Source organism: Athene cunicularia (genome assembly GCF_003259725.1).
Source record: "Athene cunicularia isolate RWA chromosome 1 unlocalized genomic scaffold, athCun1 chr1_part2, whole genome shotgun sequence".
Classification (NCBI taxonomy): domain Eukaryota; kingdom Metazoa; phylum Chordata; class Aves; order Strigiformes; family Strigidae; genus Athene; species Athene cunicularia.
In genome coordinates, this window is record NW_020799092.1 from 70,889,675 (window position 1) to 70,914,253 (window position 24,579).

A 24,579-nucleotide genomic window follows, 5' to 3' on the forward strand; every position below is an offset into this window, starting at 1 on the left:
TATCTTGCCCACAAAGATGTACACATATAAACTTTAAGTCAGCTTAGGTACCAGTAACAGCTGAGAGACTGTGTGATTCAGAGCAGACCATCAAGCCCATCTGAAATACCGTGTGTCATGATGGCTCCACACATCAAGGACTGCATTGCCAGAAATATCTGTACTGATTTAGGATTTACTTGTGTAGGACAGGTCAGGCTCTACACTGTGACTACATTTTGGTTTGAAGTTTGACTTGAGTCATTTGTTCCAGTTTTCTAAGAGCTGGAAAAGCTGCACCATTTATTTGCATCCTGCTGATTGACCTAACCTCCTTCTTTAGCAGGCTTCGTTGGAAGGACTTGAGCTGTCAGAACCATCAGGTCAACTGAGTAAGACACACTAGTGAAACAAGAAAAGGTTGAGCTATGAGATTTTGCAGTCATGAAGAAAGCAAAAGGACAAGCCAGTGGATGAGTGTCCACCAGAGTGAAGGCAAGGACCAGGAGGATCTAAGCCTGGGACAGTGGCTTTAAGGAAACAAAGCTACAGAGCTGGGATGAAGGGAATGGAACGCTCTTTCCAGATCTTGCAAATATTGCCTTTGGAGAAAATGTTCCTAAGAAATCCTTTACAAAAGGATAAAAAATATTCAGATCAACTAGGGATTTATGGAAAATATTAAACTCATTTTACTCAAAACATAATCAGTAGATTGGAACAGTTTTCTGCCAAGCTCCTCCACTGGAACAGCTAATGAATAAGGTACTGTGTTGCAAATCTCTCATCCTCCACAATGTTTTACATCAGGAATCACTGCTAATAAAGTGGGAAGAAATAAAATCTATTTTCAGAGAAGCTATTATCAGAGTAGAATTACTCAGTATAATTTAAATGTTAAAACAAAAACCCAGAAAAGGACTTTAAAATAAAGGAATCTGAGCCAAATGACTCCAACCTGAGACAGCAATTAATCTCAAGAGAGTATGTACTGTCAGTCTCTTGACTACTTCTGCAGCCTGCTTTTACTCTACACTGAGCAGCATAAAAGAAGGAAATTGAAACCTCTGCCTTCTGGGATAAATAGGTCTGGGCAAAACACGTTGCCTCCTAAAGCATTAAGTAACTTCGACATTCAATAAGCACATCAGTAAAATAATACAATTGAAAGAGCCCAACCAATTACTCAGTAGGAAGATGACTTAGTCCATGTTCGGCTCTGGCAGCTTTTAGTTGAAACAGTGATATCAAGTAAATACAAAACTCCCCTAATAATCCCATGATGATTCTCTAGACCCCATAAATCATTATGATTTGATTGGCATTTTGGGATAGCAACTGAGATCAAGGCCTCTTTGTGCTAGGCACAGAGTGAGAAACTAATAAAAAAGTCATCCACTCTTGTTCTCTGTAAAAAGGATTTTTCAACCCAGAATACCTGAAGATTTTAGAGTTTCCATGTGGGAAGCTGGAGCCTTCACAGTTTCCATGTGGAGACCATGCAATGATGCTTCAACACCAAGAAACCTAGTGACTACAGCTAACTTGAAAGTCATTAATTTCAGTAGCTTGCTAGTATAGAATCAAGAGCATGGAGAACTGAAGATCAAGCCCAGAACTGAGGATCGAGCCCCAAAAAGTCAAGTCATGCTATTGTGACTTTTCTGCATCTGAAGAAATTCCCATAATAAGCCTGTGTAATATTGACTATACCTCTAGTAACTAAATCCAGAGAACATTTTCAGGTATTAGCAATACTGACTGAGGTCATTCACATGATCTAGAGCACTCCTTTGGAAATGGAACAGCCAGGCTTATTTAGCAATTCAAACAGTGTGAAATAGCCAGAAGGTGTGATTTCTTTAGATTAATAAAGAATAACCCAAAGGACTCTGAAATCAAAGCAAAACTAAAGAACCAGTCAAAGCTTCAGCACTTCATCTCATCAGACTTTTGACAGTATGTCCTGAGAGAGACTATTTTATCTTCAAAGTGACACAGACTCTTAAGTTTTGTTCACTGAACCAGGAATCCGGTGCGGAACCAACTGCACTCATATTACCAATACTGAAATTCATTTTAAATACTGACAGGATTATACTGACCCTCAAAGGGCACAATATCTTTCAAGTGGGGTTTTTTTGCTTTCCATCAGAGGAGACATTTCTGACTAACTAAACCTCTGTGTGCCAAAGCTCTGTTATAACTCCCCTGACTTAAATAAGCTCTGACTAGTTATAGACCTGACCATAGAGAGTTACTTCCCTCTCATACACAGTTTATTTACAATTACAGGTAAAACAATGTCAAGGGAGCTTTTTGCCTAAAAGAAACCAACCAAGAAAATCATGTCGCTGCACACTTCCACAACTTCTTTTCCTCCCCTACCAGTTTGTGAATGCTTTCTCCCCCATTTTATAGCCTGTATCTCCCTCTCCCAAGATTGTGGTTGTAGGATAGCCCTACATCCTAGTGACAGTGGATAATGCTGTAATAGAAAAATGCCCCAAATCTTCATTTCTTCATCATCTGTTACATGGTGGAATCACTGCAAAGCAAAGCATGTTCCACTTCTGGTACAAAGGCTTTTGTCCAGTGCTTGTCAGTAAATAAAGTACAAATTAACAACGGGTAGTGACTGATGCCATTATAAGTGATTTAATAGCATCCCTGAGAACTCAATTCAAGACAATTTTTTAAACAACTCTGGCCTTAATTCAGTAATGTAATTAAACAAATTAAAGCTTTAAAGCTTAAAAGTTTAAGCTAAAATCAATAAGAGTATCCACACACATAAAACTATGTACATGCATAAGTAACTTGTTGAACTACAGTTTTTGCAAGGAAGAAATAAGGGCATTTGCTAAGAGTTGCAGATGCCCTATACCTCAGAAAAAGAGATCTGTATTATCCAAAATTCAACATTCAGCAGCATCATTTACTAATTATAAAGCACAACCCTTAAATATTTCTATGAAAATGATACATTTATCACTCTCAAATGGCGTATATGATTAATCAAAAATAAACTGAGTGGCTTGCTTTCTTAAATTCTGGACAGTAAATAAAGTGCTGACTCTCATTACTCATTACATATATTTGTCTGAGAGATGCTTAGTATGAGAGAAGGAATGCCCTTCTTCAGCTATTTTCTAAAATGCCTATTATAATTGTAGAAAATATATCTTCATCTCTCATTTTATCATTTCAGCTGCCTTTAATAATTTGTTTATTAATATTTTTTCACTAGTCATTATTTTCACATCACAATAGTCATCATCATAAATAATCCATCTTATCAGAAGATTTATCCAAAACACATGTCCTCTGACCTTGCCAATTCAGAGTCCCCTGGGTTTCTTCCCTCTTCATCCAAGGGCAGTGAGAAATGCCACTCCAGGACCACCTCTGGCTACTGCCTTGGTGCTGAGGTGGAGTGAGTAGCAGTAAGTAAGCATCTGCATGCTGGGGACATGGCTCTTGGCTTGTGTCCTGTCACTTTTAAGCTGATTCTACATAACACTAATTTCTCATTGTAAAACAAGGTCTTTCTTTTTTTTTTTAAGTCATATTTTTGCCTTTTGTTTTAGACAAGCTGTCCTTCTATCCCAGAAAACTCAGTCTCTGTTTCTAATCATCAGAAAAGAGAACAAGGGATAAGGAATAAAATAGTACATCATATCAGACTACCCTAAAAACACTGTGTAGAGTGCCTCCTTTAATGAATAATGAATCACAAGTACAAGTCTATTTGGAAATTCTCCAGCAGGTCATTCCCGTACCCTCAATGACAATACTACTGGGATAAGAAGTTACAGCTAACAATGTCATGGAGATCAAAACAGCCTTAAATAATGTTGACTTCTGTATTTTCAGCTCAGACATCAGCTTGTGGATACAACGAAATGGCACTGAGTAAGAAATAGACCTGTTTCAGAATAACGCATCTTCTGTGGGCAAACAACTTCTTCAATTAAAAAACTCAAATAACACCACTTTAGCCAAATTTTGCATGAAATACCTCACAACTATGAGACCATAACAAAAATCATAACTCTATAAATGAACAGCCGTTGTCCTTATCATCTGTGAAATAGCAATGAATGTACCTCATACATGATGTTTCATACAGGACAACAAAACAAATCTGAGTAATTCGCAAAAATTTTAGGGAAGCATTAAAATTTATGTAATCATGCCAAGTGCTACCATAAGATGTGGCCAACCTGACTACTTGCCTGCTTGTATAATACTTCCATGAGAATCTTCAAAAAAACTGCACCTCTTCTAGGCTTCAGTAAACAACATCCTCCTGCAATCCTCCTTTTCCTCACCTGGTATCCAAAGAGTTGTCCTGTCTCAACTGACTTGAACCATCAGTATATATTTTTCTGAAACAAGCAGTAGTGTTCTACCTAATGTGGATAAGACTATCAGTGTAACACTTTGGTAATAAGAAGATGGGAACACTCTAAGAAACAGTATTTTCTGTCTATCAAACACAAGGTGTTTTGTACAATGTCCACCGAGACCTTTTCCACCACATTGCCCAGTGTGTGCTGGGTGGTCTGTGCTCTCAAGGTCTGAAGGATGGCTACTGGGGTTGCAGACCTAGGAATGGATAAAGATTGAATCACTGATCCTTCAGTGTTCTTGTGGCACCCACTGAAGAGTAACTTGGACTGCTTTTTTTTAAAAAAATGTGGCTTTGTTTAGGATATATAACATCACCTTTTTCTACCTAGATATCTATCTTTGACTTGCTGGTATTTCTGACACACGTACTAGACTACCATGAACTAAGGAAGACAGGAATTTCTATGAAGTATGCTGAAAATGTTGCTGGCAAAATAATAACAGTTGGTAGGAATTTAAATTACAAAGTTCCCTTTATATATCATCTCAACATCCCATGACCAACGAAAGATTTCTCAGCTTTAAATTAATGGTTTTAAATATCTTCCTTGAACATAAAAAAAAACAACCAACCAAACAAACAAACAAAAAAAAACTTAAAGTCTGTGGGCTTTTTCTCCCTTCAGTTTCAGAGGTTAGATAATAAGTGGAGATCTAAATAAGGCCATCTCTGTCTTTTAGCCCGATAATGCCTTTTAAAGCTTGTGTGGCATAAAGAACACTGGCAATGGAGCTGCATTATATTAAATCATCCATTGACAACATACAGAATACATTTGAAGATAATGAATCCTATCTTATGATCCTACAGAGTAGCCATGCTTTCACATCCTTTTCTATTTAGACAATACTGTTCCATGCCATCAAAATAAATAAATTTACTCATATACATGAATTATGTATTAAACTTCTTAGAATAATTTGCACATGAAGCAAGAAAATTATGGTTGAAGCCAACAGCATAAATTGCTTTTTTTGAGGTTTTATGCTAAGCTCTAGAGATTTATCACTTGAAAAGTGGCTCTTTTGGTTATATTTATTGACCCTAAACTAGAAAAAGCCTTTTCTTTTATAGAGTTTTTGCTTCTTAGTAATTTGACTAGTCATGGCAAAGTTCTCTAACTTTGGTCCTCGTTCTGTATAATGCTAGCTATCTTTGTCTTATGCTGCAGTGAGGTAAGGAAATATTTAATATCTGTTCTGATTATCTATTGTTGAATAAAAGATCAAATCTGGTGCTGGAAATTTACTAGTGTGCTTATCAGTGATCTGCATATTTTACAATCTATACAGCTGATGTAAGTATGCTTAGAGGGGAGAAGGAACAATTTCCATCTGAGTATTCTCCATACACAGTGTCACTGCACAGAGCAAAGGCACAAAAGCAAAGACAGTCTCTGTGGTTCTGTGCTCCTTTCCCACACTATCTAGAAAGACCACACCAAGGTCACAGAAAAATGAAAGAAGATGGAACCATGAGCTTGAAGATAGTTTTTTTCTTGTCTAAAACTTCCCAAACACCCCTCCCCACCCAAATTTGCGAACAGTTATATGTGCAAATCTTTTTGCAGTCTTGGAGGCACAGCTCCTATATTTTAAATGTCATGAGTATGGAAATAAACATGCTGACCATGTGGCACAAGCAGCTGTGGTGCATGGCATGTGGTGAAACACCTTTGGATCTTGAGTAATTTTCCCATCTGCAGAGGCAAGAGCAACACAGTCTCTTAGGAACAATTTGAAGAAAATCTACTGACAAGAACCTCCCCTTCCTCTCCCTTGCTCCATCAGCATTTCCAATCTTTCTCATCTTTCTTGTCTCTCCACTGATATTTAATCACACAAAACCAACTGAGGATACATTGTACTAAGACTTCATTATTTTATTTAAATTCTCACCGGTATTCTTTCTGGTGCTATCAGCTGACATTGCATTGTCCCAACAAATTATTAGTCTTACATGTCATTATTCTTTGTCAGTTTATTGCCTGTATGTTATGGTGCTCAGTCACACAAGGTGGAGATCACTCTGGGAGGACCAAATCAAAGCTGAAGTCCATGTTCTGCTTTCAGAATCCAGTCAATCTTAACAAGACTTGGGCTAGATTTGTGTCAAATCGTGTTTCACAGTTTCTCCCAGACATTGGGTATACTCTTGAGTTACAGGTTTTTTATTTCAATAAAAAAGGGCAATTTCTTCACAATGTGATCATAAAACAGAAAGATCTGCTTTCCATCGAATTATCCTTATTAAGATGCAGATCTTGGGAACAATGTATTGACTTCATTTTGGATACTGGCCTAGGTCTCTGGCTGTTTCTGCTTCCCTTTTTGCAGACTCTGTTGCAAAGATATAACTCAGCCATCTGAACACTTAATTCTTTCCACCTATGTCGTATATTATTTTTACAAATATTGGACAGTTGCAATTGATGAACTTTGGAGGCTTTCTGGAGTTCCTATGGATTCACAAAGGTAATTATGAGAGACTGCAAAGTGCTAGATATTTAAATTCAATATAAAGAACAGAAAAGCTTATTCCAAAAAGCTTCTACCCTTCAAGGCTGAATATTATGCATTAGCTTTTCAAAACACAGACACACTAATAATGTACACATGTTTATCACTGTTAGTATTTCTGCTTTTTTTATTCTTACTTTAATACAAAAACGACAGGAGTATGAAAATTCTTTTCTCTGAATAGAGGTCACCGAGCTGAAAAGGTTAAGACAGAGTACAAAATGAGACCACCCAGTCAGTCAGATTCCACTGCTACATTCTGATGATGCTGTATTTCTTCACATAGATTTAAATGATGTGTAAAATTTCTAATGGCAACAATTTCATAAGCTGTCCAATCCAAAATTCCTTCATGTTAATTAAGGTCTTTTAGATTACAAATCAAAATATCAACTTATCAAATTAGAAAATAATGTACATATTGAAGTAACTTTGAAAAATCCTTCTTAGTACTGCAAATTGTTTTCATTCTCGAGTTTCATAAAATAAAACATAACATCAAACATAAAGTTTTTTAATCATAAACAATTTCTATCTTTTTCATAAGCAGGCCATGCTACTTTGCTTTCAAATTTCATTCTCCAAATAAACTATTATCAATTGTTCAAGATGCAAAACTGAACTGGTTTTAATTTTATGTCATATCATGTATGTAACATGATACTGTATCAGGTCAGGTTAAATTCAATAATGTAAGATAAGCATCAAAAATAAAAAAGAATGATGTCACCTATGGCTGTTTGCAATTATATTGTGTACCAGGTGTGCTAAGTGTTGCAAATAGTCTTTCCCAGAAAAATTTAAAAGTAAATTTGTACTTCTCTGCACAAATCCCCCAAAATCAAGGCAGGAGTTTACCACCTGGTTTCTTAAGTACATCAAGCATGACTAGCAAAGTATGAACAGTGAAAACTCCTCAAGTTCAGAACACTCTCATGGTTCTTCAGTGTTACAGTAGGAAAACGTCAGAACTGCAGCCAGACTTTTCATGGGGCTTTGAATCTGAGAGATCAGTGTCAAAAATAACTATTACAAGGTTTTTGTGTATCTTAAGTACACAGGACCAGATTTCCCTTAATGTAAACTCATACCACCGGTTTGCCAACTGAGAATCTCATGTAACTTAAAACCAAGAATAATAAATTCTAGATTGCTAAAGGAAACCACTGGTAAAGCTAAATTAAACAAGAAGTCAATGAGGAGATAATTTTTGCTGTAAATGAGGGCAAATCTGGAAGGGGCATTTTTTGAATTTTATTTTTTTACATGGGAGCAAAATGAAAGCAGGCTATTAAATTGCAAAAAGACCATAAAGCATAACTCTTATCTATATGGTCTTTTGGACTGTAAGAGATTTCTGTGCATTGTGTATTCTTCTCACTGCTGTGCACTGTGTTGTAATATGACCATTAATTTTTTTTTATCCTAGTGAGGCCTACATTTCTATGCTTGTAAAGCTCTGTGGCCTGTGAAGTGCTCTCAGCTGAAATGTATTATGTTAATGTAATCATCATTCTTATAATGATGGACATTCTCAGAGTAGTTCTTTTTATCTAGATGAATATACTATGACACAAATTGAGTTCAGTAACAATAGAAATATCGTATTTTTTTGCATTTGTTAGATATCAGCTGATGCCAATGTACAATACCGAACTAAAGTGGACATGGACAAAATTTTCACTCTTCCTCTTGCACTGGAGTCCCCATGCACCTTGGAGGACTCCTTCAACACTTCCATTGGGAACGCTCAGCAAGCCCCTGGATCTGGGAGATGCAGAGCATAGAAAGTTGCAGGCTTTCAATATACTGTGTTAGTAAGATAACTTCTTCCCGCTCTTCTGCGCTCTGGGTTTTTTTTGACAACACAGTAAAGATAAACGGAAACTCCCTTTCCTTTCCATAAAGTCTCAAAAGCAGGAAACCCACAAGCCCATGGCCTTTTGCTACTATCAAGTTTCAGAGTGGTGTGGTGAAGTAGTGGAACTGGCCTGTCCCCATCCATTGTAAAACCAACTCCATCAGCTACCCTTTCCTGCTGTGCTTGTGTTCAAGGAGAAAGGATGAACAAGAAACTTCATACTGCTCAAAATTTTCATTAAAAATTGAAAGTGCATGTTTTCCAAATTCAAAGTAGATTCTACTGAGAACTGCAGGAATGAACTCTTTACTCCGTCATATACCTGATTAACGAAAGCCTAAGCAACCATGTTGCTTGTCCAACTATCTATCAAGCCTTTTCAAATGTTTCAGCCTACCAGTTAATTTTAAAGAAGGGGAAAGGTCTTTGAGATACGGTATTTGTCACACAGGATAGAAAATATAACCCATATTAATGCCAAATTTGAAAGGCTGCTCAACTAGCTTCTCTGACAATAACAAAAATACATGGGAGAAAGCCATTATGAACACCTAACTGTGAAAAAAATAAAAAAGTTTTTATTAAAACTTCCACTTTATTAAACATTCAGTAATTGAAATACAAGAGAAAACTGCATGTTACCACAGGCAGATTTCTCCCACTCTTTTAAAGACTGCTCGTGTGTTTTTCTCTGCCTTCATTCAGATAAACTTGAACTCTCCTACCAAATGAGTATTTAGAAGAACAAGGAAGATGATGAACAGAAAACTTTCCACATATTGGGTGGATTCAACATCAGTAAATGTTTACCTATGGCTACTAAGGGAGGGAGCACGAGGTCACCAGTCTCCCTCACTCCATAAAGGCTACAAAAGAAACGATGATGGTATTTATGATACCAACCTAAGTTCAGGTCTGGCTTACAACCCACCTGCTGAACCGTTCTGTTCTTATAAACTCTGGGTGAGATTTAATCAATAACTGAATAGAAAATTAAGACAGGAAATTAGGCTATGGGGGAGGACAGAAATACATATATAAGCTTATATTAAAATAATTATATTAATTTGAAATTAATAGGTTTAAGACTAATTGTATAAAACAGAGGTGCTTTATTTATATACAAGCAGAAAACTTCCATAGGGATGTGTGACAATACTTGCCTATGAACACTTCATACTCTGAAAACTCAAGGCTGGAACATGATTAGATATTGCTGGTAGCTTTCTGTTAAAATTTTTTTTTTTTAAAAAAAAAAAAAAAAAAAAAAAAAAAAAAAAAGGCATCTCAGCTTTAAAAAGTAAAATTAAAAAGACAAGCCAAGAAAAATTCTTGAAAGAAAACCTAATGTGTGAAGGCTGTAAAGCCAATTGCAGACCATCAGTTCCTAATTCCAAAACAGGAGGAGCTCTGTACACACTGGCAAACTAACTAAAGTGCTGTTATTGTGGAACTGTGTGAAGGTACAACACAGGGAACAATTCCTGCAGGCTACTTAAGAATAAGTGCCCTGATACCTGGAGGGCTTTTGTCAGAGCTTAATGAATTTTAAATGTAGGAAAGAAGCAAAAAAGTTCATTCTTTTCTTTTTGTCCTATCTCCTATCCTTTTCACTGTTAAATTCTTATAAATTTCTTGAGGAATGTGACCGTGTTTTCTATCTTAACTATTTTCTTTATGTCTTCACTTTCTTCTTCCATTTACACAAAGTGTCTGCTGAGGTCCAGGCCTATGTCTTCTCATCCTGATCCAGTCTGGTTGTCTTCGCCCATTATTCCCTTGGGTACGTACTATGCCAGAAAAAAAGGTGAAAATGGGGAAAAGAGCAAAGTTCTGTGACAGCTTCCTTTATTTGTTTCCAATAACTAACACTGAATTTTATTTCATCTATCTTACCTCATCTCAGACCTGTGATCTTTTTTCAGATCTCACAAGTGGGATGGATGTTCACTGGCAACAGCTGAACTTCATACAGACCAAGGATGTGGAGTGTACTTCGTGTATGTGTGTTCACTGTGGGCTCTGCTGTTTTCTTTTGAATTTTCCAGATGAATTTCCCAAGAGGAGAGAAAAATGCAACTAAACCCTGCCTTTTTTGGAACTACTTTCCACTATCTCTGTGTCTCTCTGTAGAGCCTAGGAAGAAGGGCTGATGAATGAAGAATCGGAGCTGAGGCTAGACACGTAACTCCACAGCTGAGTTCTGCAGATGACGGTGGGAGTGGGATAAGACACTGTTCCAGCACCGCACGTGCTGCTTTGGAGATAAGCCATCAGTGACAGATGACTGCACTGGGAAGATCCACAGCATCTCTGTGTCTGTGTGGTACCTTTGTTCAGCACTGCTGCTGCAGCAACTGCTGTGGCGACTGCATGACAAAATGGCTACCCCTGGTCAGAAGAAAAGTCCTTAAACTATTTCTGGAATTTTTGTAGCTAATGGGATTGTAATAATGGGTTTGTATTATAAGGCACATCGTGAAGTGACAATGGCATAGCGACGATAGCGAAAATCTGTCTTGTAGACAAAGCTTCAGAGGCAAGAAGCCAGATTTGTGATCATCATACAGACCAGACACTAGAAAACGAGTAGAGTCCCTGCCAGTCCGAGGAGTTCTGGGGAAAGGTGTAAAAGGTAAGGGCACAACAGAATTCTGGAGTTTCATGATTCCTGAAAGAATTTTGACGAAGATAAAGCAGAGACTTCAGAGCAGCAGCCTGAACAGCAAGCTGCTATTGCAAGGACTTTGCTTCCAATCCTGGTAATAAAGCAAACTGAAAAGTTTCCCATAGTCGTAGAGGAAGAGAAACTGATTGCTCAGTCAAGGCTGGTTGTTTTTTGTTGCTTTTCCCTGATTTTTTCTTTTTTCTTTGCCACTGCAGAACTCCCAAAGGCAGACAAACTCCCAGGAGACTCAGCTGCAGGATTAGGTTAATTTTTAATACCTGGTGAAGGCATGTCTGGTGCAGATGACAAGAAATGTCAAGCATTTCCACTGCCTCTGCTGCAGAGCTAACTCTTAAGTCACTATTTTTTATAGCTAGCATGACTTCTGCCAGAGGCTCTCTAACAACAAAACCAGAAAGTATGTGAGGAAACACTACCAGTAATTTCTGTTCTCTTTTCTAGTGTGTGAAAAGGCATTAGACTCAATATTAGTCTCAAAAGTGACATTCCTCTGTATGTGAAATGCAGTCTCTTTTTAGTCCTGCCAGCATTAGAAGCAACGGGTGCAATGCATCTCCTCTTGACATATTTTATGATGAATAAATTCCAATGAATTATGGAAGTGACCATAATCAGATAATTTTCCTCTTCATCACAGAAATACTTGTCTTGGGGGGTGAATGCATGGACTAAATACATAAACCACCCTATATCCTCCTGTTTTTCTTTAAAAATACATTTCTCTTTTTACTGAGTTTTATACTCCAGTTTCTACATTCTTTCATTAATTTATAGAACTTACTAGTTGTAGGCATCCTCAAAATACTGCTTTACTGAGCTTCTGATATGTTAAATGGTATAATTTATCATTGTCGAGCATGCAGAATTTTGGACATACTGTCTCCAATGTAATCTCCATTTTTACATGATTCTTCTTTTAATAAGAATTTATAATCTCTTTGCCCATAAACAACACAGCTCAACAAAAATATGTCAGAGATTATTCTGCTATGTGGCTCAGCAAAGCTTCTGAAGAGACAAATTGCTTTGCCTTTTGCAGGTACAGTTCTAACTCCTTAGGAACTGATGTAAAATTCATGGAATCAATCAAAAAAACCAAGCGTTTCCTCTTAAAGTCCTGACTTTGCCTATACAACTGTGAACAAGAAGTCAGGAAGAGTGTCTCCTACCTGTTAAATCCTGGACGTCTCGGGACCATTACTGATTTTATGCTCCAAGCACATCTGGCCACATGCTCTGTACCTACCTGGCAGGGTGGCCAGCTGGAAGGAAGTTCTGGGTAGACCCAGAGCCACAGATACTGCTTCAAGAGCTGCTACCTAAACCCATCAACACATACGAGTTGCAGGAGTATGTGGGGAGCAGGCACGAGTCTGAGATGCTCTGACACGCAGAGCCTGCACAGGCTTCTGCATATGTCTGTGTTTAGGCCTAAGTGAAAAGCTTGTATCATCCAAATGTTAATCTGCATTTTCACTGATGAAGCAGGTACATAAATGGCAAAAAAAAAAAAAAAAAAAAAAAAAAAAAAAAAAAAAAAAATTATAAAGCAATATGACTTCCACAAGAGAAAGAAAAACGTTCTCCTCGTCCATTGGTCTGTACATTAGCATGCATAAGTACTGTCAAACATATACAGGAGTATAATCCTGTTCAAAATGTGTATCTTGTTCCTAAATTCAAAGGGGTTTTGTGACCTCTTCTGGGATAGAGTTCCAAAACCCCAGATCTATTGCAGTAGATGTCCTAGCCCTCTTCCTACCCCATCTGAACTGATTCAACCCCACTATAATTGTTTCTCTTCAGGTGCCTGCAGCACATTGATAAAAGTGGGTTTGAGCTACAATGGCAGTTTTTTACTGGTGTGACTTAAAGTGTGGGCATATGTAATCTGACATTTCTATTATAGGGTTGATCATACCTTAAAGTGCAGAAGCTCTTTGCTACATAATCATGAGTCAGGTCTCATTGACTCGGTGAGTACAGATCATCATTTTCTCAAAAAGAAATAATCTTCTTTCAACAGCTGCAGGATTCTCACAGTAGCTTCTGACCTAAAAGGGTGTATTTGTCCCATTCTTCCTATGCTAGAGTGCACACAGCAATGATGAACAGGATATAAATTTCTTTCCAACACGCTTTTCAACCTACCATAATTAGTATCCATAAAAAGGACTAAAGTAGCAATTAGGTAAATAATGCATGTTGCTCATCAAAAAAATATAAGTTTTCTAAAAGCGACTCAAATTAAAGCCCTTTTCACCACTTATTTCATCATCCTGCAGGTTACTCATTCATCCAGCAAGAAATCATCATGTACTACCCCAGATATATAACTTCCCTGCTGAGAGTTAAAGCACTATCTTATGCAGTGATATCTGACCACTCAAATACTTCTCTGTTTTACTCTACTAAATGGCTTGTGAGTTGTCTTGATTAATTCATGCCAGATCAATCTAGTTAATTCAGTGCTTTCAATTTCATTAAAGTTCCTGGAAGCTAAGGATGCTCAGCACCATGAGAACACTGCTCAGCTGGATCAAACCTTTGTAATTTTCTACTAAAGTAACAATAATGATTTGAATCCCTGCTGGTTTTCTTAACATTACATACATGTGCCACCAAACTCAAAGCTGGAGTCACTGAGTTTTATTAAGAACACTGGGAAGCACACTGATGAAAGCAAGTTCTTCCTCTCCACCTCTTGTAGGAGAGATGTATCTGACAACACTTCTTCTGTTGAATATAAATCAAAAGGCTTTATGTTGCTATAGATGGGATATTTTTAATTAATATGGGCACTACAGATGAAGCACAAGTCCTGGTATTGAATTGCTGAGGCACCGTAGCCTATTTCCATCACTTCAGGAACTGGTGGTTCAGTGCTTACAGTCATGCCAACAATTGAATATTCACACTGCAGGAGATGTAGTACTAGCAAAACACAAAATTCAGCTGAATTACGAGGGGATTGGGATATGTTGTACACAGGGATTAATCATCAATAACAATAGTAGAAACAACAAAAAGGAGAAGATGCTTGGCACAGAGCTCCTTTTGAAGCTTTGAACACACGATGACTCCTGTGAGCAAGGGGTGTAGAGCATCATGGCTTGAGAGCTACGTTGAATACAGTATTGAGTCTACTGGTTTATTCATGCTCTGATTTTGCATAGATTCTAAAGGATACTGCTGAATTAAAAGGAAAAAGGCAAAAAATGGCTCTGCTCCACATTGTGCCCTCTCCCAACAGGACAATTCAAACCCAAAGGATCAGCATTCACACCTGAAGGTTCATCCTCACTCTGCCAACACTATCTGTCATCATTTCACATCTGGTGAAACTTTATCAACAGCAGCATGGAAAGTGAGGGATTCCCTTCATGGCTAATATCACTCAATCAAGAGCTATATTTAGGGACATACTAGAAGAAATTTTGATCTATTGTGGCATCAGCCTTGATATGGCCCTCACTCCTACATGTCACAGGAGATGAGTGTTTTCCATGCTGTTTAGAGAGCATGGAAAGATGGACAGGCATTCCACTTGAAACAGTCATTTAAATTCTTGACTGTCTGGGGCTTCTCCAGGGACCCAGCTGAGGTATAAATGATTCCCTCCTTAAATCCAATTGCAAATACCGTCCAGGCAGGAGGTAAGTGCTTATCTCCTCATAACAGCAATCCAGGAAGCTTTCAGGCTAGGAAAGGAGATGCTTATACTAGGTTGTGCAGACCTGGAAAGTAAATTTGCTGTCTGGGTTGGTAGGTTTTTAGTGCACTGGATTTTACTTTGGGTCCCAGCATCTGAAACCCAGCCAGTTCTTTCAGGTTGAGAAAATCAAATCCCCTGACAGAGGGAAGGGGTGACGTCAATCAAATTCAGATTCAGTAAACTTGAGATGAGTTTTTCAATTTAACCTTACAGCTCAGACAACTCCATTTATGTTTATTAATTCTAATTTAACTTCTAGGCCAAAAAAGGTCTAGCTAATCACGCCCAGCACACACACACAAAAATAATTCTGACAGTATTACTCTGTTCCATATTCTGCAATTCTTATACTATCCCAATCTATAGTTCTATATTACTATTCTAAGGAGAGAAATAGGCCTTCCAGCAAATCTTTCCAATTTCATATTGCAATCTGTTCTTCTGTTACAAAATAATTATATTTACAACTTCTCTCACTGAAAAAGAAAAGTTCCAGAATTATAAATACATATAGTTCCATTGCTCAGATTAAAAAAAAAAATCTCTGTGAAGGGAGTTTTGCACAACTGTGTTAAAGAACTGTGCCCTTTATATAATAAGTTTAATTCTGCTCCTTTATAAAAAAGAATAAAGGAACAGAAGGTACAAATTTTCATAAGTGAAAAGAAATCAAACATCATGTGCACAACAAAGCACTGCCCCCATATTGAATGGCATTAAGGCTTCCTGAAAGGCTGTCTTCTCCATTTAGTTCTGAAAGGTCTTGAAATAAATGCACTAATGCAAGTAACATTCTTGTTCGAGTTCAAGTCACATGAAATTGCACAGAGATGTCCACACTTAACCAATAAAACCACAAACATGCTAGTTACAGTCCAGATGTGCTTCTTATTTCCAGTAACATGGTTCGTAAAGGGTTAAAAAAAACCTGCCTCAAAATGTAACAAAAATACTTTTAGTGCTAGCTCTATGATTATATAAATGCACAAGTATACTCAGCAAAGAAAACACCAAAGAGGAAAAAAATATGCCATTCGTCTTTTTCAGTGTTCAGGTACGCTCTCCCTTGAGAAAAGTCTCAGTAGTTGCCTAGGATTTGTTTAAAGTCACTGAACAGGAATTGCCATATTAACTAATCAGCCTTTCGAAGAAGAAAATACATTAGAACAGAAATCTTGAGCAGATTAGTGTGGAGAACATTGACTTGATACAGTGACCAAACTCTCTAGCCCCTATTTTGGGCATGAGTGCCCTGAGCAAGCTGCAGAGCCTGTGCCCATGAGGAGAGGCCGGTGGGGCTCAGCCAGACAGGGCAGGCGGCGGCAGGATGAGACCCGCGGGGTCTGCGCCGCAGCACGAGGCACCGGGAACAGGGGCACTGACAGGAGCCAGGGGATCACGCTACTTGGGGTGACTGGAGGCTATGAATTCTCTTTGAGAGAAGAGATAACCTCCAAGAGATAACTAGCACCAGTGACTTAGCTGCAAGGTAGAAAATGTTAAGCACAGAAAGAAACAGAAAGCCGTAATTATTAGTATGGCATCTCAAAAAGACATACCAGAAAAACTCTAAAGCTTTTCCTACCTTGTAAGCAAAGCAAAAGCTCCTTCAGCCTCTCACAAGTATTTCCAGAACACCTGCAGTGTCAGTCTTTTGTCACCAACACAAGCATCCATCCCACTGCACATATAGTGACAGCCTGAGTGTGTAAATACCAAAGACCAAAGGCCTGATCTTGAGAGGTGTAAATCTTTTCCCACTGACAACAAAGGAACTTGAAGGTACTCAGCACCTGATAGCATCCGGGTCACTGAGCAGTGAGATGGAAGTTTTGTCTCTGAGTGTACCCTAGGTAAGACCTCCCATAGAGCCTTAACTTTGGACAGCTTTTCATTTTTTAGCACAAATGAAGCATCTTCTGTAGTGCTCTTTATGGATATGTTTTAAAAGTAAATATAACTCAGTACCTAAGTCAGCTCCCATTTCATGCTGTGCCTCGAGGCTGCCTAAGGTGGGTTTAGTTAGCGCATCTAAAAGAAAGGAAAATCTTTCTCACTTTTAAGCATTCTGATTAAGATTCTACTATAGTTCGTAAACGTCTTACAAACTAAAGGTATAAACTCCTTGCTCCCTAATACCTCATGGTTGCAGCTAAACTATCCTGTATGGAAATTTCCAGACAGAATATTTACCCAGCCAATTATCAGAATTGTTGTGGTAAATTATCTGACCCATATTTAAGTACTTTTCAAAGGACACTTACAAACCCAGGGAAAAATAGTAGATCCAGACTATTGTACTACTGAGTACAATGAGATTGGAGGAATTTTAGTCTACAAGCTAATTTTTGGTTTGCATGTACCAGTGTCCAGGACTGGCTTTTGTCCCTTTTTTCTCATTCTTAGTCTAGATTTTGATTAGACAAATTAGCTGGAAGAACAGTCGTTAGCACTGTAAAATATCACTATCCCTATATTTAGACCCAATATTTTCTGCTGTTTTCATGGCAATTATCTTGTACAACTTTGACCAGAATTTTTTTCCTTCTCTTCTGAAAAAACTATTGGCCTGATACTACAGCCATACTACACAAAGATCTCAGAACAGGCCCCCTACCAATGTTTTCTGCAAGTACATTTTTATAATCATCTATAAAAAACAAGTAAGTATTTGCACACTCTTACATTTAAGAAGACATTAATAAGGAAGGCTCTACATAAACAACGGTTATTAATAGTCTGTCCTCAAAACTCCCTTTCTCAAGTACAGGAGTCCTACTACCCACTCTCTACAGACAGGCAATTTAATAAATACAAGTGAACAAAAGACAGAAAATCTGTTTATCTGCACAGCCTCTTGAGATCTCACAGGAATCCCACTTTCCACCAGGAAACCAAAATAGCATCTAAAGGTCTCTGAACTACACACATCTAAAGTTGCCACCATGCTGCCTCAGCAGAATTAGTTTGTGCCTATGCTGGCATTAATTCAGATTCATATGTTTACATCCCCATAGGTGTGCAATTTGTTAGGTTACTCTAAGGTTACCTGCTATGCCCCAAAAGTACAATATTCAGTCCAGATGAAAAGACAGAGACACTGTCCTTCAAAGGAACAACGGTTGGACTAGATGATCTTCAAGGTCCTTTCCAACCTAGTTGATTCTGTGATTCTGTGATTGAAGAAAAGACTTGGCCACTACCCATCTTTAATATATAAGTAAGTATTAAATATTTAACATAAAGTAATGTTTAAGGCATTCAATCAGAAACTGGAAGAGTTGGGTTTAACTGAACGCCTTGACAACATTAAGCCTCCCCATCCCAGCTGAAGCTTTTTAGGCTCCATTTTGGTCCTAAGCACATCACAATTACTCTCAAAACTTAAAAGACTCATGACTCTAAATTGTCACCTTTTAAAAAATCTGACACAGAGAAGGTAATGAAACCTACTATTTTCCTAAATGTCTTATATTTCTACCACCCTTACTAAATCTCAATTATTAAAGAGTCCCACAAAACACCAGGAGTGAACTCCCTGGACTTGCACTGCACTGACAGGTACAACCTCCCAAGGATGTTAGGGGGGAGCTGCAGGTTACAATTGCCCACTTGTGTCTACATTATTGACCTCATGTTCTGCATTTTAGTACTACATCAAAGAGGGGAGACTTTCAGGATCCCCAGATACTCCACAGTTCAAAGTGCTCCACTCAGCTCTCTTAGCATCTGCTTGTTTCACAGGTAATCACATTATCCACCAAGAAGGGCTCAGTTCATCAGGGCGTTCCCGCCTTCACACTGATCTTGCTGCATTACCGTGCTATGACAAGCGAATATTGGCAAGGTTCAGTAAAAGCAGGACGGAGCTAAAGGCTCCAAGGAGGGTCAGGCAAATGGAAAGTGCAATCATCAGTGTTGTGGTGAAAGGCACTGGGTTTGCTACAAGGGCTTCTAAACTCTTACACCACCAGCAGATCTGTCAATGTGCAAGGCCATTGTTGTACTGATTGTAATTCCCCACTGAAGATGTGCAAAGCCAAGAGACGCAGTAACAAGTGAGGGTCCAAATGTGATATATTTTCCCCTTCAATGCTACTGCAGGAAGCACATGACCATTATGATGTTAAAGGATATAAATCCACCATGTGCTCAGGATTCAGAAATCTCCATAGTGATGTATGAATTCCACAGGTAAAACTATATACTTCTCGCACACATTCAGAGCTCGTACCTTGTTCCTGCCTCAGAACAGAAACTCCCACTATGTGAGAGCAGAAGTACTTACCTTCACCACTGGCAAAGCTATCTATTCTCTAAATGCCACAAAGCAGCATGTATGATCCTTTCGAGTGACCACAGTGCCCAGGAGTTTCAAACAGTCATCAGCTTCTGCTGAATGGCACTGCCTGTGACATGGTCTTGATGCAAATACGTGCAAAGATAATGGGGAGCCCTTAAAAATCCTGCTGGGACTCTCTGAGGATGAGGTACTCTAGTCCTTGGCCAGCAGCAACCCTGGACACAGCCCTAGTCACACAGCACCTGCAAGCAAGGGTGATCTGCAAAGGCTCCTGCCCACCACCAAGCTCCCCCTATGCTAGCATGACGCATCAGCTTCATTTTGCAACTTCAGGCTCACCTGCTTTTCCAAACCTTTCAAACTCCTGTTTTGGTCTTTTAAACAGCTCTTCCTCTGTTTTTTCACATTCATCTTTCTGATACACCCAGATACAGATTACCACTGTCTGGAAAAGACTTGGAGACAACAGACTGTCCTTCCCTTAACTGCCATGAAAATGGACAGCAGCTTTGTTAAGAGTTAATCAGTGCCAAAGTTCCCCATGTCTGCTCATCCAAATTTTTTTTTTTTTTTTTTAATGTAGGAAAATTCTTGTTTGAACTCTGTAGCTACAATTTAGGGAAGGTTGATTTATCCCAAGGGTTGTGGGGAACTACAGAACTGCTCAGCATTCAACATAAGGAGCAGCAGCAAATGTCTCAGATGCCTGCCAAGTCCACAGGTTTGCCCAGAAAATACCAGTCACACATTTGCCAACATTTGCCTCTTTCCTAGGTACAGCAGCTTTGCTGTGGAGTCAGGTCCCCCCAGCCCATGACAAATTCCCCATCTGTCTTTGTAAAAAACGAACAGTTCATCCCAAAACTGTCCCCCAACCTGGGACAAGTGGCATTTAAATGCCATAGGATGGCTGAGGCAGTCATAAAGCTAACAGTCTTCCTAAAGGACACCAAGTACAGAGAACAGTCACATACTGTACAGGGCAAAAAACTCATTGTTATCACATTTGTCTTCCAGTTCGACAAGTGCAAAACAACTGTATTAACCTTATATAGAAAAGTTGCTGGCAAGGAATAGAGCTGAAACCAAACCAATACTTAACTCTGCAGATTACCTACCACAACAGGACACTGACAAACAAAAAGAGGACATTTCAGAATGGGACAGCTGTTCTTGTTGCAGCCAGCACAGCGTCCACAAGTAGAATTGCCCCACACATGAATTTTCATACAGGCTACCCTTGTTCACTAGGGCCAGATGAGATCAGGCACGGTCCTGCCACACAAGACTGGGAAACTGGCCAGCCCTAGTGAGTGAGGCCTTAGGTTCAGACAAATTACATGCACCAAAGGACTCTCTTTGGGCTTTGTCCCTCTAGCTGATGACAGAGAGAGAACAACAATATTCCATGTTGTTAAGGGAAACCTGATAAAAAGAATATACCTATAGCACCACATATGTCTGTTCAAATGCACTGAAACTATGAAGATTTCTAGTCTTCTCTGCCCTATAATAATGGTCCTAGAGTCTCTCCACTTCCTCATTAGATTAAGAGTATCTCCCAACTTTAATTAGAATTACTGTGAGAGGGCATCTCCTCCAAATGTTAAAGTCAAAGACAATAACAAAAAACTTTATAAAAAAAGAGAGAATACTGTGATCTTCAGTCCCACCAAAGGCTATGAACATTCCTCTACCAATACTGATGAGTTTGTAGGTGCCCCCTCCAAAGCTGCATCACCCTTTGACCCTGCCATTTCTGTGCTGTGTCTGGCTGAGTCAGAATTGGGTTTCCCCTATAGCAGCCCTCATGGTGCGTGTGTTTGGGAGCTGCCAGGGTGTTGATAGCACCCTGGTGTTGTGGCTACTGCTGAGTAGTGCTTACACAGCACCAAGGCTCTTTCTAAAATTTTCCCTCCCTCAGTGAGACAGGGTGGGAGGGGACACAAGCAGGACAGCTGACCCGAACTGACCAAAGGGATATTCCAGACCATATGACGTCTGCTCAAGTATAAAGCTGGGAAAAAGAAGGAAGGGGGCAGGGTCACCCTGGGTCCTCCAATGTGTATTGGTGCCCCAAGGCCGAACATCACCTGTTAATGGGAAGTAGAGAATAAGTCTGGTTTCTTTTTTTTGCTTCCACACACGGACTTTTGCTTCACTTTGCTTATATTAAAACTGCTTTTGTTTTACCCACAAGGGTTGGTTTTGGGGTTTTTACCCTATCTTATTTTATTTCCTCTCTTTGACCTGTTGAAGGAAAAAAAGGGGAAGGAGGGGGAAGTGATAGACTTGGTGGGTACCTGGCATTTAGTCAAGGTCAAACCACAACTTCCTAGACTTGAGAATACAAAAGGCCACAAGTAAGCCAGCAAACCAGGCACTGTAAACACCTTCTCTGCTTGGAAGTGGTGTGGCATACCTGGCTGTCTCTACATGATAGGTCATTATAGAGTTTCCCAGGAAACTGGCAGCCAAGCTCTCATGTCTGGAGCAAGAAGTGCCAGAAACCCCTCATGTCCCACCAGGTTCTTCTACCTTAGGGGTTCCCAGATGCACAAAACCTCCCCTCTACATGGTCCTGATGCAGCTCTGCTTCCTGCTCATCCACCTTCTTGGTAAGCTTTGTTATGGCCTGGTAGTAATTGTACAGCTCTAGTGGAGCCAAGAGATCTCAGATGTTACACGGTCGGTGTGCCCTCTGCAGTCTGGGCTTCTGCTGGAGAAGTAGTGGGACACAGCAATATCCATCGCACCAATGTCTGATGAGTCTGTGAAGAAAGCAAGGGACAAGGCTGTCACTCATGACTGCTCTGACAATGGGTCAGACTCTCACATGGGCAGTAGCTGAGCAGACACATTTTATTCTATATAGTCTGAACAACCTGCTCTTCCTCTGAGCAAAAGCCTCGTAAGGTTCTAGGTCTAGATCGTGCAAAAGACTCAGTTCTCTGACCCCAGCTTGTCCCTGTCCCTGCCTTGCTTTAAGTGACTACAGTCTCAGAGTTGTTCCCTTTAAAATTACCTAAAGGTGCATCAATTTATCCTCCCTCTCCCAAACACGAGACCCAAAACCAGACTCACCAATGTCCAAATCCTGCTTGCTGTCCAGTAGGAGGAAGGAAGAACTGTCTTCTGCAGAATCTGGGCTGAGTGCCTGGAACAAGCCCTCCTCCACATAAGCTGGCAGATGTGTACGATTCAGTCAGAGGGCTCATAGCCATCTGTCAAGTGGTGATGGCCTGAAGATGAATAGTTGAGTCCTGTCTGTGAGCTGGGGCCTGCTGGCAGAAGGAGGAAAGGGAGGACTGGCTGTCCCAGTGCAAAGACTACAGGCTGGAGTGTTTCAGGCGTAAGTGGTGTCTGCTTGAGGATGACGATCATGCCAAGAAAGATCTGACAATGTTTCTGAGAGGCTGGTCCCTCACGCTGGTGGCACAAACTTGACTAGTGCATGGCTCAGTGCACTGCAAACTTACCAAAGGTGAGAGAAGGCCTGAACCTATGTGGAAACACCAGATGTTTCACTTCTGTCCTCTCCAGAGAGCTGAGAGTTGTTCTTCTCCACCCCACAGACAGTCTGACATAGAAGCATGAACTGAATGGCAAAAGCAGTGAGTTCTATATAAAACCTTATACTCACTGTAGAAGCAGGTATCATCCACGAGCAAGGGCAGCTATACTTAACCATGCTGTAACCTCCTCCAGCTTTTCTGCCCTAATGTAGCACTGGTGACAGATCTGCTGGAATATTCCCCAGCAATGAGTCCATTACACAAGCAAGGCTCTGGCAAAGTTGTGCCGCCAGGTGTACTCTTCCCATGTGAAGAACAGACAGAGGTGTCCTCTGGGACCAGTTGACACTGGGTCACCTGTGCCAAGCGAGGTCTTGAAGAAGACCAATAAGAGAATTCAAAGCCACGGAGGGGAGGATGATGTCATCAGTCTTTCAGCCTACAGAAATCAGGATCTTCCAGACAATTCGGGTCATTCGAACCACCTACCTGGTCCTCAGACATCACTCATGGCACTCCAGCTGGGACTTCTAATGGCTCAGACAGCTTGGATAATCAGAGGTTTTGGGTGTTAAAGGCGACTCTGCAGCCGCCTTGCAGAGCAGGGTAGACAGAGCCATTGCTCTCTGCTCTGCGCACACACATACCAGAGGCACGTCCCATCCCTGCAGTGTTTGTACACCTTCTGAATTCCTGTGTACAAGTGCCAGAATCTGAGACTGGTTTTGCGAACTTCTGCTTCTATTTCTAAATTTTTTAAATGGCTAATCGCGTCTGTCTTTGTTGCTGAATGAACAGTTACCGCCTCGTTGTAGCCTTTAGAAATAGATTTATCATGTAAATGCCGGTAGAATACTAAGTATAGCTGAAATAATGGGTAGTACTGTAATAGCCTTCCCTAAGAGGTATTGTGCCATAGTTGGTCATAAGAGTCCAAAAATAGAATGATTGTCCTCAAAATCAGTAGCACACCCAATACGAGTTGCTCATTTCTCATCACAAGGAACACTTCTGTTTTGTACAGCTCGACTCTTTCTTGTCTAGATCTGACTGGTCACATGCTACATTAAGTTAGTGTATTTTTTTGATTCTTTTTTTGGTTTGATATTTGTATCATTCATTTTGTCATATTTTTCCACTATTTATATCTACCTAAGAGTAAAATACATATCATACCAAATTATACCAATTGCCTGTATGACCTGAAATCCTGCTTTCAGTAGTGACCGAAGGGGATTTTTAGAGGAAAGCAATTAAAAAGTATATTTCTAGGTACTACTGCAATGCAGGTCCAGAGAAAGCAGTGGGAATTCTCTCCAGACACCATTCACGTAAGTCAGCTTACACAGCAACTAATTGGCTGCTCTTTCATTACCTTGAATTGTTAAATATTTTCTTCATATTTTACAGAATATAAAATCCTGTCTCTTGAAGAACAAACACAATGCCTCTTTGGATGACTTCATACTGCAATGAGTTCCACTATAAGGGACTAAAAGCCGCCAAGCCTTATACTGCTCTGAGAAAACGAGAACTCTCAGGACCCTCTGAGATGTGAATCTTAGAGAGGAAGGGGTAGGC